The sequence below is a fragment of the Helianthus annuus genome, chromosome 16 (assembly GCF_002127325.2).
Source record: "Helianthus annuus cultivar XRQ/B chromosome 16, HanXRQr2.0-SUNRISE, whole genome shotgun sequence".
Classification (NCBI taxonomy): domain Eukaryota; kingdom Viridiplantae; phylum Streptophyta; class Magnoliopsida; order Asterales; family Asteraceae; genus Helianthus; species Helianthus annuus.
This window is the reverse complement of record NC_035448.2, coordinates 188,501,064-188,512,822: the sequence shown is the minus strand read 5'-3', so window position 1 is coordinate 188,512,822 and position 11,759 is coordinate 188,501,064.

Here is an 11,759-nt window from a genome sequence, read left to right as displayed (position 1 = left end):
TTTTATTTTCAACTGTAAAGAAAAAGACCTTCAATAGTCCATTACACTTTTTGTGTTGTTTGCATCGTGTTAAAGAGAAATTTGTTGTTCAATGAATAAGAAGTGTGGGTTTCATTCTCTATTATAATTTAATAGCTGTAGTTACTACGATTTTAGGTTTTTAGTTAAGATTTAGCCTTTGCTAATTTGTTTGAAATATATTTACGTATGATATAATCATTCTCGGTACAATTTATAATATGTATGCTGGATTGTAATTTTGCAGTACCAATTTCGTACTAAGTTTTATTTAACCATGTGTTTATTGAGAATCTGGTTTTTTTTTTTTACTTACTAATTATTTAATTTAAATCATATAAATTATACATATCCACTTGGTGACCTCGGAAGCGAAAATAACACCAACTGATATTCCTCCAGTAGTTTCGTCCAAAACTACAACCAAATCTCTAAAGCCAAATCAAAGCCTGGCTCAAAAAGGGGTAAAAGCATAAAAGGCACACTATTCTGTGTTGTTTGTGAGAAAACAAAGCACAACACAGTGAATTGTTACATGGTCTTAGCTTATGAGAAAAGCAAGAGGATTAATCTGGAAAACTTTCAAGAAAAGCTAGTTTTCTATCCATGTAGTGAATTCAGTTAGTGTGAGTTAACACAATTTTGAAGTATTTAAAATTGTTAAGGCTCCTGTAACAATGGCCCTAAACCATAGGAAATTCACTAGGGCAGTTTAAGTGACTGGTGCGCGACCTGCCAACATTAGGCCTAAACAGAAAATTACCATTCTACCACTCATCAGTACAAGCCAATGAGGTCTGATTTAAAGTGCTAAATTAAAGGCAATGCAGTGAAGCCTTGATGGAATCAAGCCTGCAAGTTATCAGGCATGGATTCCAAAATCACTCCACTGAAAAGTCTTTTCACAATTAAAAAACACAAATAACGGGGAAACTACTACTTTTTTTTATCAGGTAGTTTCATGTGATCGTTACAAAAACCCTATAAATACTCTTTCAGAAGTTTTGGGTTACTTTTACCATTTCATAATAGTCTGTTAATCAATTGCAAGCGCAAACTTCCAATTTTACACTCTATACCTTCATTATTCACCTCACTTGAACATGGCCAACCTTCCTCTACATCCTACTGATATGCACCAAATGCAACATATAAATTATATCAAATAAGGTATAAAATCAACTCTTTTTAGTACTAATATTGGAAAAAGTGCATTTATTTGTATACTTTTGATTTTCAGGATTAAAAGAGCTTAAATGTACAAAAGGAACAAATTAACGGCAAAACCAGCGTAAATACAAAAGAAGGGAAGTTGATACATCATACCGACCCTCCGAGCTTCACCCCAAGACCAAATAATTTAATACATATAATTGTGGAAAGACATTTAGTGTAGAAACAAGAACAAATGGAGAACCAGAAAAACAAGTGTATCATTTGTTTTAATTTTAATATGTAAGATGATTGTGTAGCAGTCCGCCCAACTCTCTCCCAGTAGATAAGCAAAACCTTTTTAACGATGAAAGTTACTCTACTTCTACTTCTAAATTACACCAATTTAATATTAAATATATCTCATGCTAGAAATTGTACCCCGATCTTCTCCCAAATAAAGCAAAAGCCTCTACCACCCTGTCAAAATTGGAATAAATTGGAATGGCTGGCAACACCCTTAATACAACTCTAACAATGCATTGTGTAGTTCTTTACTTTGGAAGTTAATTTGGCCATGTCGGTGCATGCACGTATAATTGAGTGTCGGTAAAGGTAATAAATTAATTAACTGGTACATAAAGTTAAAAAAGAAAATACTATATTTTAATACAGCAGATTTTAAATAGTTTGTGTTGTATGAAACTAAAAGAAAAATTAAAAATACTATTCTTAAATACATATATTAATTATCTATTTATTATTGATATATGGTAACGGATATAGACACTTAATTCATAAGACTAAGACTGTAAACACACTTATAAATACACAATGTTGTGAATGAATTTGTGTTGTGTTTAAAGTTACTGAAACCACAAAGCAATACTAGAATGAAGCTTGTCTGCAGCTTTTTGTTACTAATCGTTGCAACTACGACTACTATTGCATGTGATTTACAATATTCTAATTGATTCTTTTTCTTTTAATATATGTTTAATATCACATAAAATGATTATTGTTATATGTTAGGTGATGATGTGGACGCACCACCATTCAAGGTATGTGAATACATTTTTCCAGCGGTTGATTGTTATGCCGCCGTTTGCGATGGTGGTTGTACGGAGTTAAGGGGGAATATGGCTCTTGGGGAATGCATAAACAACAATACGCAGTGTCGTTGTCGATGGAGGTGTTAAATGTTTTTATAGCTTCTTGTGATTATATCTATCAACTTGATTGTTGCTTTTGAAATAATCAAAATAAGAGTAACATCTAAGTTGGAGGATGTGTTATGGTGAATGTGAAATGTAAAAAAAGGTGCATCACATGGGTGCCATATATGCAGGGTGGTTGCAGTGTTCACTAAGGTGTGTTGTCATAATGTGAAATGTGGTGGGTGAGTAATAAAAAAAATTGAAAAACAAATGGTGAAATAGTGCAAAATCACCTATTTATAAATTAATTATTAATTTAAAAGTAAAAAAAGTTCCCACACCACCTCAACGCCTGTTATAAGCGTATTCAATATAAAATATAAAAAATGCTTTTCTTCAAAACATTATATTTGTTTTTTTTTTGGATGTGTGTAACCTATTTAATTTGTGTTCCTTATTCAACAAGAATAATAGGATAAAAATTTAATGAAATTAGAGAAATCGCACATGTTTAGATCTTTTGGATGAAATTGGATACCTTAGGAAACTACCCAATTGGAAAAGTAGCACATGTCTTTCTTTTTCCTTAATTGGGAAACCTATGGTAGGTTAATGAAAGAGAAAAACCTTTTAATTTTTATAAGTAAAGTAAACGATACAAATGTGTATATATGTCTCGTCATTTGTTAATAACTATAACTTTCTACTTTTTTTGTTTATGATTTGAAAGTTATACGTTATATAAATGATTGTCGGTAAAGATATAAAGTTATGTGATTTAACACTTCCGCTGTAAAAGAACTTGTAACAAGAATTCTAAGCATATCAAAGTCTAAATTTCAAGGATTGAATTTCTTTAACAAGGGGAGTATGTGATAACCTACATTTAGCCATGTTAGCATCCATACAATTTAAATTACATGTATCAACATAAGTAGCTCCTATTGACTTAGTTTAGCGTTAACTGTCTCATACAATGCAATGCAATGCATGTGCAAGACTGAGCACGATTAAAGTATGTCCGGTAGAAAATACTAACGGACACATTAGTGCTAACACAAGTTAAAACCATTAGCAAACGGTCTAAAATAAGAAAACAACGTTGATGCCCGAATTACAAAAATCAAAACCTTAAAGTGAAGAACACGTCAAATTTTATCAAATTCTACTATTATCTATGGATTATAAAATTTGTATGAACTAAAAAAATATTTATTTTTATAAACAACATGATATAGGATGGAAAAAAATTGGTGTATAGAGTGTTAAAAATAAATAATGCATAAACTAGTGTTCATACATAATAAAATACCACAAGATGCCAGTTTATGTATAAACTATGTATGTATGATGTATAAATACACCAACTAAATACTAAATTCATATTTTAAAGGATCTAAAACATTGGTTAGTTAGGGATAAGATTCCATGTGAACCTTAAACACATGGGCATTAGCCTCATGTGATCACAACACACCCTCCTCTCCCTCTTCCTCTCCCCTTGGCTCTCTCTCTCTCTCTCTCTCTCTCTCTCTCTCTCTCTCTCTCTTTGTTCCCCTTAAAACCGAAAACAAGAAGCAAAACACACACCACACTCCCAAACTTCACTTAAAGTTCTTTAAAGAAACTCTAAGCAATCTTCATCTTTATAAGGTAAAACTTCTAGTTTTAAAGCATCCACAAACTGAAAGAACTTAGGAATGCTTCAAAACTTTCAAGAAAATATACTTGGAGAACACTTTTATGTGAAGAAACCAATGTTATTGTTTTATTTGATGAACTTGTTGTTTTGGTGGCCACGAAGATGTTGTGATAGACGAATTATCTATACTACATGCACATATGTGAGGATGTTTCTCAATTATTCACCCATGAACATGGAAAAACATTCAACACACTAAAACAAACAAGTATTCTACATCACATCTGGTAAAATATCAATTATTTTTGAAAGATTCTTAAACCAACATCGCCATTAAGTTGTTAGGGTTATAAACATGTAAAATTTTCTAAAAACAAACTTTAGAAAGTGGTTGAACAAACTGAATGAACAAAAAGTGTACAAAACATACTTGAAATAAGCACTAGGCTACTAGATGTGTTCAAAAAGCCTAGATTCATCTTTTTTTAATGAATCCACTTAACTTGTACTTAAACAAGTTTGATATAGTGGTTTTATGAGGAAAATTGGTTAAACACCTCTTGGAAATAAAGAAACAAAAATCAATACTGAAGAGAAAGCCATAAGGGTGGAAACCCTATCTACGAGTTTTGAAGAATCCTAAACATTCTACATTAGACTTGTGACGTCACAAGAAGGTTGTCGACCAAATGGAGATTTTTTATGAGGTGTCTATGTATTTTTAATAATTTCAGAGCATAAATAACCACTAAAGCAAAATAAAATACTAAGACTACCCAAAAAAATACCAAATGTTTACAATAATTTTATTATTTATAATAAGCTCATAAAACAAAAATTAAATGAAACAAAGTTGGGGAGCTATGTTCTAAATAATGGTTTTTAACTACATTTTAAAGACTTTTATTTACATTTTCTCAACAAAAACACGAAAAATATTAATACTAACATTTTTTCTAGAAATATATAGAGTCAACGTTATTTTTGGGAAATTGGTTTTGAATTATTGGGCATTGGAAGTACTTCTGGTGATTTTAGGGTTTTTATGTGTATTTAAAACGACATTTATTTCCAAACCAACATTTATAAATTATAGAAATACACCCCTACAGTTTTTAAGTTCGAAATGGTATATTTTTATGTTCCAAAACAGTTTTGAAAAGAATCCAAAAGTTTGGAGTCATTTTGGCCAAAAACGGTGAAATGGGACAAGCCCTAAAACTGTCACACTTTTACACAACATTTATCCACATCCCAAGACTGAATTGCCGTAAAGTTTTGATGACATGAATACTAAGAAATTTAAAAGTAGAAAACATAATCAAAACCCAATAAATGTTAAACAATTTTGTTTTGTATATTTTGTTTTTACAAATGAACACCGGCCAACTATTAACCTCATCAACACTATATACACTTAGTTTATGGTAGAATTCCTATTCATTTGTCATTCTAATTAGGTATGAGGTCTTATTAGTGCTTCTCGCTTTGTAGAAACCGGGTAGTGCACACACCCTTAGCCGACGTCTTCAGGTAGAAGCAGGAACATGAATACTATGAGTTCATGGTCCCTTTTTTACTTGTTTTTATACTTCGGGGGAGAAACATGCTTAGTTTGTTATTAACTATTCAAATGACCTGAAACGAACTTAGTTTTTGATTAAATATTCAAATGACTTGAAATGAACTTAGTTTATGATTAGTGATTCAAATGACATAAAACGAACGTAGGTTATGATTAACTATTCAAATGACATAAAACAAACTTAGGTTATGATTAACTATTCAAATGACATAAAAGAACTTAGTTTATTATTAAAGTTAAAGATACAAACGTGTATATAGGTCTGGTCATTTGTAAATAATCGTAACCCTTTTATTTATGATTTAAAAGTCATGCAAACTGATTGTCGGTAAAGATATTAAAATATAGGATGGACAAAACTTAGTTTATTATTAAAGTAATGTGCTTTAACATTTACGTTGTATATGAACTTATAACTAGAATTCTAAGCATGTCAAAGTCTAGTGTTTATACATATTAAAATATAGGATGGACAGAACTTAGTGCAATGCCCTAAATTCCACTCTAACAAGGCATTCGGTAGTTATTTACATAGAAAGTTCAATTTGGCCATGTCGGTGCATGCACGTATAACTGAGTGTCGGTATGGATAATAAATATATAAATTGGTATAAAGAGTTTTAAAAAATACTATATTTTAATACAGTAGATTTTAAATACTTTGTGTTGTATGAAACTAAAAGAACAATTAAAAATACTATACTTAAATACATATATTAATTAACTATTTATTATTGATATATGGTAACGATATAGGCACTTAATTCATAAGATTGTCAACACACTTATAAATGCACAATGTTGTGAATGAATTTGTGTTGTGATTAAAGTTACTGAAACCACAAAGCAATACTAGAATGAAGCTTGTCTGCATCTTTCTGTTACTAATCGTTGCAACTACGACTACTGTTACATGTGATTTACTATATTCTAATTGATTCTTTTTCTTTTTATATATGTTTAATATCACATAAATTGATAAGTGTTATGTGTTAGGTGATGACGTGGACGCACCACCATTCAAGGTATGCGAATACATTTTTCCAGCGGTTGATTGTTATGCCGCCGTTTGCGATGGTGGTTGTACGGAGTTGAGGGGTAATATGGCTCTTGGAGAATGCATAAACAACAATACGCAGTGTCATTGTCGATGGAGGTGTTAAATCTTTTTTATTGCTTCTTGTGATTAAATCTATCTCTTTGATTGTTCCTTTTGAAATAATCATAATAAGAGCATCATCTAAGTTGGAGTATGTGTTACGGTGAATGTGAAATGTAAAAAAAGAAAGAAAAAAAAGAAGTGCATCGGGAGCCATATGTGCATAGTGGTTTCACCTTCACGAAGTTGTGTTGTCTAAATATGAATTGTGAAATATGGTGGGTGAGTAATAAAAAAAAATTTGAAAAAAAGAAATTGTGAAATAAAGCTTAATCATGGGTTTATATATTAATTAATAATTAAAAAATATAAGAAAAATCCACACCACCCAGAACGCATGTTATCAGCGTATTCAAATTTGAAAAATGCCTTACTTCAAAAGATTATATATCTTTTTGTGATGTGTTTAAGATAAAAATTTACTGAAATGATTGAAATCGAACATGTTTAGATCCTCCGGATGAAATTGGTTACCCTAGGAAAATACCCAATTGGAGAAGAAGCACATGTCTTTTTTTTTTTTTTTAACGGGGAAACCTATGGTGGGTTAATGAAAGAGAAAAACCTTTTAATTTTTATAGGTAAAGTTAAAGATACAAAAGTGTATATAGGTCTCGGCATTTGTAAATAATCGTAACTTTCTTTTGTTTATGATTTGAAAGTCATGCATTACATAAGTAAAGATATAAAGTTATGTGCTTTAACACTTCCGTTGTAAATGAACTTGTAACTTGAATTCTAAGCATATCATTGTCTAAGTTTCGAGGACGAAATTTCTTTCATATGGAGAGTATGTGACAACCCTCTTTTGGCCATGTTAGCATACGCACAACTTTAATTACATGTATCAATATAAGTGGTTCACATAGACTTAGGGGTGTTTGTTTTTTCTGAAAAGCTCTCCTTGTCCTCTTATGTCCGCGCCGCACAGACCGCGCAGACGTTTGGGTCTGCAGATTGTTTGTTTTCTCGAAGAAATTTCATTAAAAAAGCTATGTGCTTCTCTTTTTGGTGCAGATGTGGGATGACCTCTTCTAACCTCTTCTTGCCCTCAAACCCAAACATAACAAGAAACCCTAGTCTCATCTCCTCCACCCCTCTCCTCCTACTTCCGCCTCCCCTCCCCATTGTCAACCCCTCCACCATTGCCACCCCTCCTACCACCACCCCTCCTACCGCCGACAACCCTTCACAACCGCCACCCCTTCACCTCTGTCACCACATCACAGCCACCAACCCTTCACCTCCACCAACCCTCCTACCAGCGCTCCCCTTCACCTCTGCCAACCACCTACTGTCGCCACCCCATCCACCGTCTTCCTTCCACTGTTGCCACCCTTCACAGCCGGCCTCCTTCCTTCACATTAGCCTTCATAGGTTTGATTTCTATATGTTCATTTTTATGAAATGCTTATTAGTCTAGATATTCATTGTTATTCAGCAGTCTCCAGAAGTTCAAATAACAAACGGTCTTCTTTTTACAGACTGCAGAGGTTTATCCACCTCTTCTGCTACAGATGTCTGCAGACTGCAGGCGTTTTACCTCTGAAAAACAAATAGCATCTTAATTTAGTGTTAACTAGGTCTTACAATGCATTACATATGCATGACTAGGCATGATTAAAGTATGTCCCGTAGAGAATACTATCACCAGTGAACACATTAATGCTAACTCAAGTTAAAACAATCAACAAACGGTCTAAAAAACAAACAACGATAACGTGCAAATTACAAAATTACAAAACCCTAAATTGAAGAACGCATCGAATTTAGCAAATCCTACTATTATCTATGGAATATAAAATTTTTATGAACTATAAAATATGTATTTTTATAAACAATATGATATGGGATGGAAAAAAATTAGTATATTGATGTTAAAAATAAAGAATTGATAAATTAGTGTTTATACGTAATAAAAATACCACAAGATACCATTTTATGTATAAACTATGTATATATGATGTATAAATACACAAACTAAACACAAAATTCATATTTTAAAGGATCTACAGCATTAGTTAGTTAGGGATAACATCCCATGTGAACCCTAAACACATGGACATTAGCCTCATGCGATCACTTACATGAGTATACCTTAAAACATCACCTTATCTACCCCAAAGAATCTCATCATCACACCACACCTTACAATTTATGTATTATACTCTTATACAATTAGCAACTTGGGTTATGTCCCATTTATTTAAAAGTCACACCCTTTAGTTCATTTTATTCACACCCCATTTTATACATAAAAAACAACTTGGGATGTGTGTCTTCATTACCTATATATAAAAAAGCAACACACATCCTTTCACTCAATCGCACAAAATACAACACACCCTTTCATATATATGGCACCCCATTCTCACACCCTTTCATTCACCCTTTCATGTAACATTTAAATAAGGCACATCCCTTCCTTTTTAAACAACTGCCCACTGTACACATAATATAATTATACATCTACACAAAAACTAACATTCAATATTGTTAACATACCCTATTAAATAAATTACAGTGCAAAGCCCCACTTTAAGTACAACCTAATCGTCATACCCTTAAGTACAACCTAATCGACATACCCTTTTAACATATATGTTCCCTTTGCTGAAAGTAAAAAATGAAAATATTACATACGAAATAGATAGAAGTGACGATTGACGTATTGGAACAACTACACACTGGTATTGTCCCTGGTTAAAAACCGGAAAAGAAACACACACCCCGTCACAAATCGCAGCTCTACAACAAAAACACACTCTTTAGTGTAACACCTCGAAAATTTACGTCCAATAATGTATTGACACGTGTCATAGGCTTTGCATATGCGAAAACATACTTTAGAGGGACTAAAGTTGACAAACAGTGAAAACTATGGAACGTAAGGGTCCAAAGTGTCAACAATGGATAAATAGACTCTATAATAACCCTACGTGGTGTTTATAACCCTAAACGGATAGATCATGGATCATACGAAGCGGAAAATGCACGAAAGTGAGGAATTACAAACTACAGGGACTAAAAGTGTCAACATGTTGAATTTATACCTCTGAATGATCTTTTGGCAGCCCCGAAGCTTTGTAATGCTAGAATATACTCACTAGAATATGTGGTAAAAATTTCATGAAGTTTCGTTATCGTATGAGAAAGTTATGGCCAAAACCGTACTTGAGGGGTTAAAAGCGTCAACGTCGAATTTCATGACTTTTCGGGTGAGCGCAAAGTTAACCGAGGACTTTACCATGTTGGTAAATGTCCCAAGGTTCCTAAAAACCAAGTTTGAGGGTTTACGAGTCAAGATTAACGGCCAAAACATCGTATACGAAGAACAGGGACCAAAACTGCAACTTTTAAACAAAGTTTGGAAGCTGCAGACCCCAGGCGCCCGCCTGAGGCCTTACGCGGGCCGCGACCCAGCGCCCAGATGCAGAACTCGCGAACAGCCTGATTTGGGTCCGATTTTTGAGTGCTTGACAGCTTTCAGCACCTCCAAAACTCACCAATAGATGGGCATGCATGTTGGGACACCTGTGAGCCTCTCATAACACCTGAAAACACCATTTAATCTAATCTGATCAAAGCTTCATTTTTGAGGCACTTGTGTAGTAACCAAGAACACCACAAACTTGCAAGAATTCACAAGGCATTTCCAGGAGCTTTCTGATCGACAAGGCTACTTCCTAGTGCTATCTAAGCTTCATTAGGACTCTTGTAAGCATCCATAACTTCCTCTAATTCGTTCTATCATAGATTATTAGCCAAAAGTCAATCCATAGTAAATATAGTTTGACTTTTCAATTAAACGAAATTGACTCAGTCATTTCTCAAATTGAAAGTACCTATAAGTTGGTATTTATGTGGGAAACAAACCCTCAAAAGGATATTCTCTGATTCCCACTCCAAGCATGCTATTTGTCGAGTCAAAGTTGTTCTTAAAAAGTCAACAGGAAGTGTTTTTGCAAATTATAGCATAAATGGTAATGTAGATGACATGCAATCAGTTTGATCATCAAAAATAACTTTATAATGAATATAAGAATATGTTTTATCATGATCAACTCGACAATCTTTAGTATAAACTCGGATCGGAACCGAAAGTCTTATAAAACGACTTTTTCTTTGACTCTTGATTCGGATCCGTGCATGCATGTTTGAGATCTGCATTAGAGCTTATTTTGGTCCATTTATATTTATGTTTAACTCTCTGGAATTTACAACTTGATTTCATGCTTAACCGATTCATATGCATGTTTCCGATTATGCTTAAAGTTGACTATTTTGCCCTTTTTGTTATAAAACGTGATTTTTTGAAAAGTGAAAGAGTAGAAACCTTTATTACTGATTTATAAACTTGCACCGAAAATTTGATATCAGTTGGAGGTCCGGATTTTGAGTTATGGCCGATATCGTAAAACTATAGCTTTATGTTAAATAAACGGCGCATTTAGCGTATAACCTATTTAAGGCCACGTTTTGATATAAAACTTTTTACCCACTGATGTTATATAATATTTTGGGATTTTTGAAGATTTTTATTTAATTTTTGGCTGATCGTATCATAGGTCTCTAAGTTTGATTCGGTTAATACCGGTTTTGACCTTTTAAGTCATAAAATGAGTTTTATAAATCCTGTTGACCCCAAACCTTTTTCTACTGATTTTATTTGTTAAATAAGTTATTTTGAGCATTCTGGAAATATAAAAATCTCAGCTTTCTTTTGAAAACCCGGAAACGGCTCTAAATCGCCTTTCTAAGCGTTTTTAACGCATAGTATGCGTTATACCCATATTAAACATATAAGGATTATACCTACTGATGTATTTAGCATATTTTTATAAAATAACAGTAAGTATAAGTTTTTGAACTCAGATTTCCAGTTTTGACATTTTTAGCCCTTGTGAAATTACCAAAATACCCCTAAGGTGCATAGTTTGATTTTGAATGATAAGTTTTGTATATGGGTCATACCCTACTGTTATAATATGTCAAATTAAGTATATTTACTGTATAAATCAGACCTGTAACTCAGATTTCCAATTT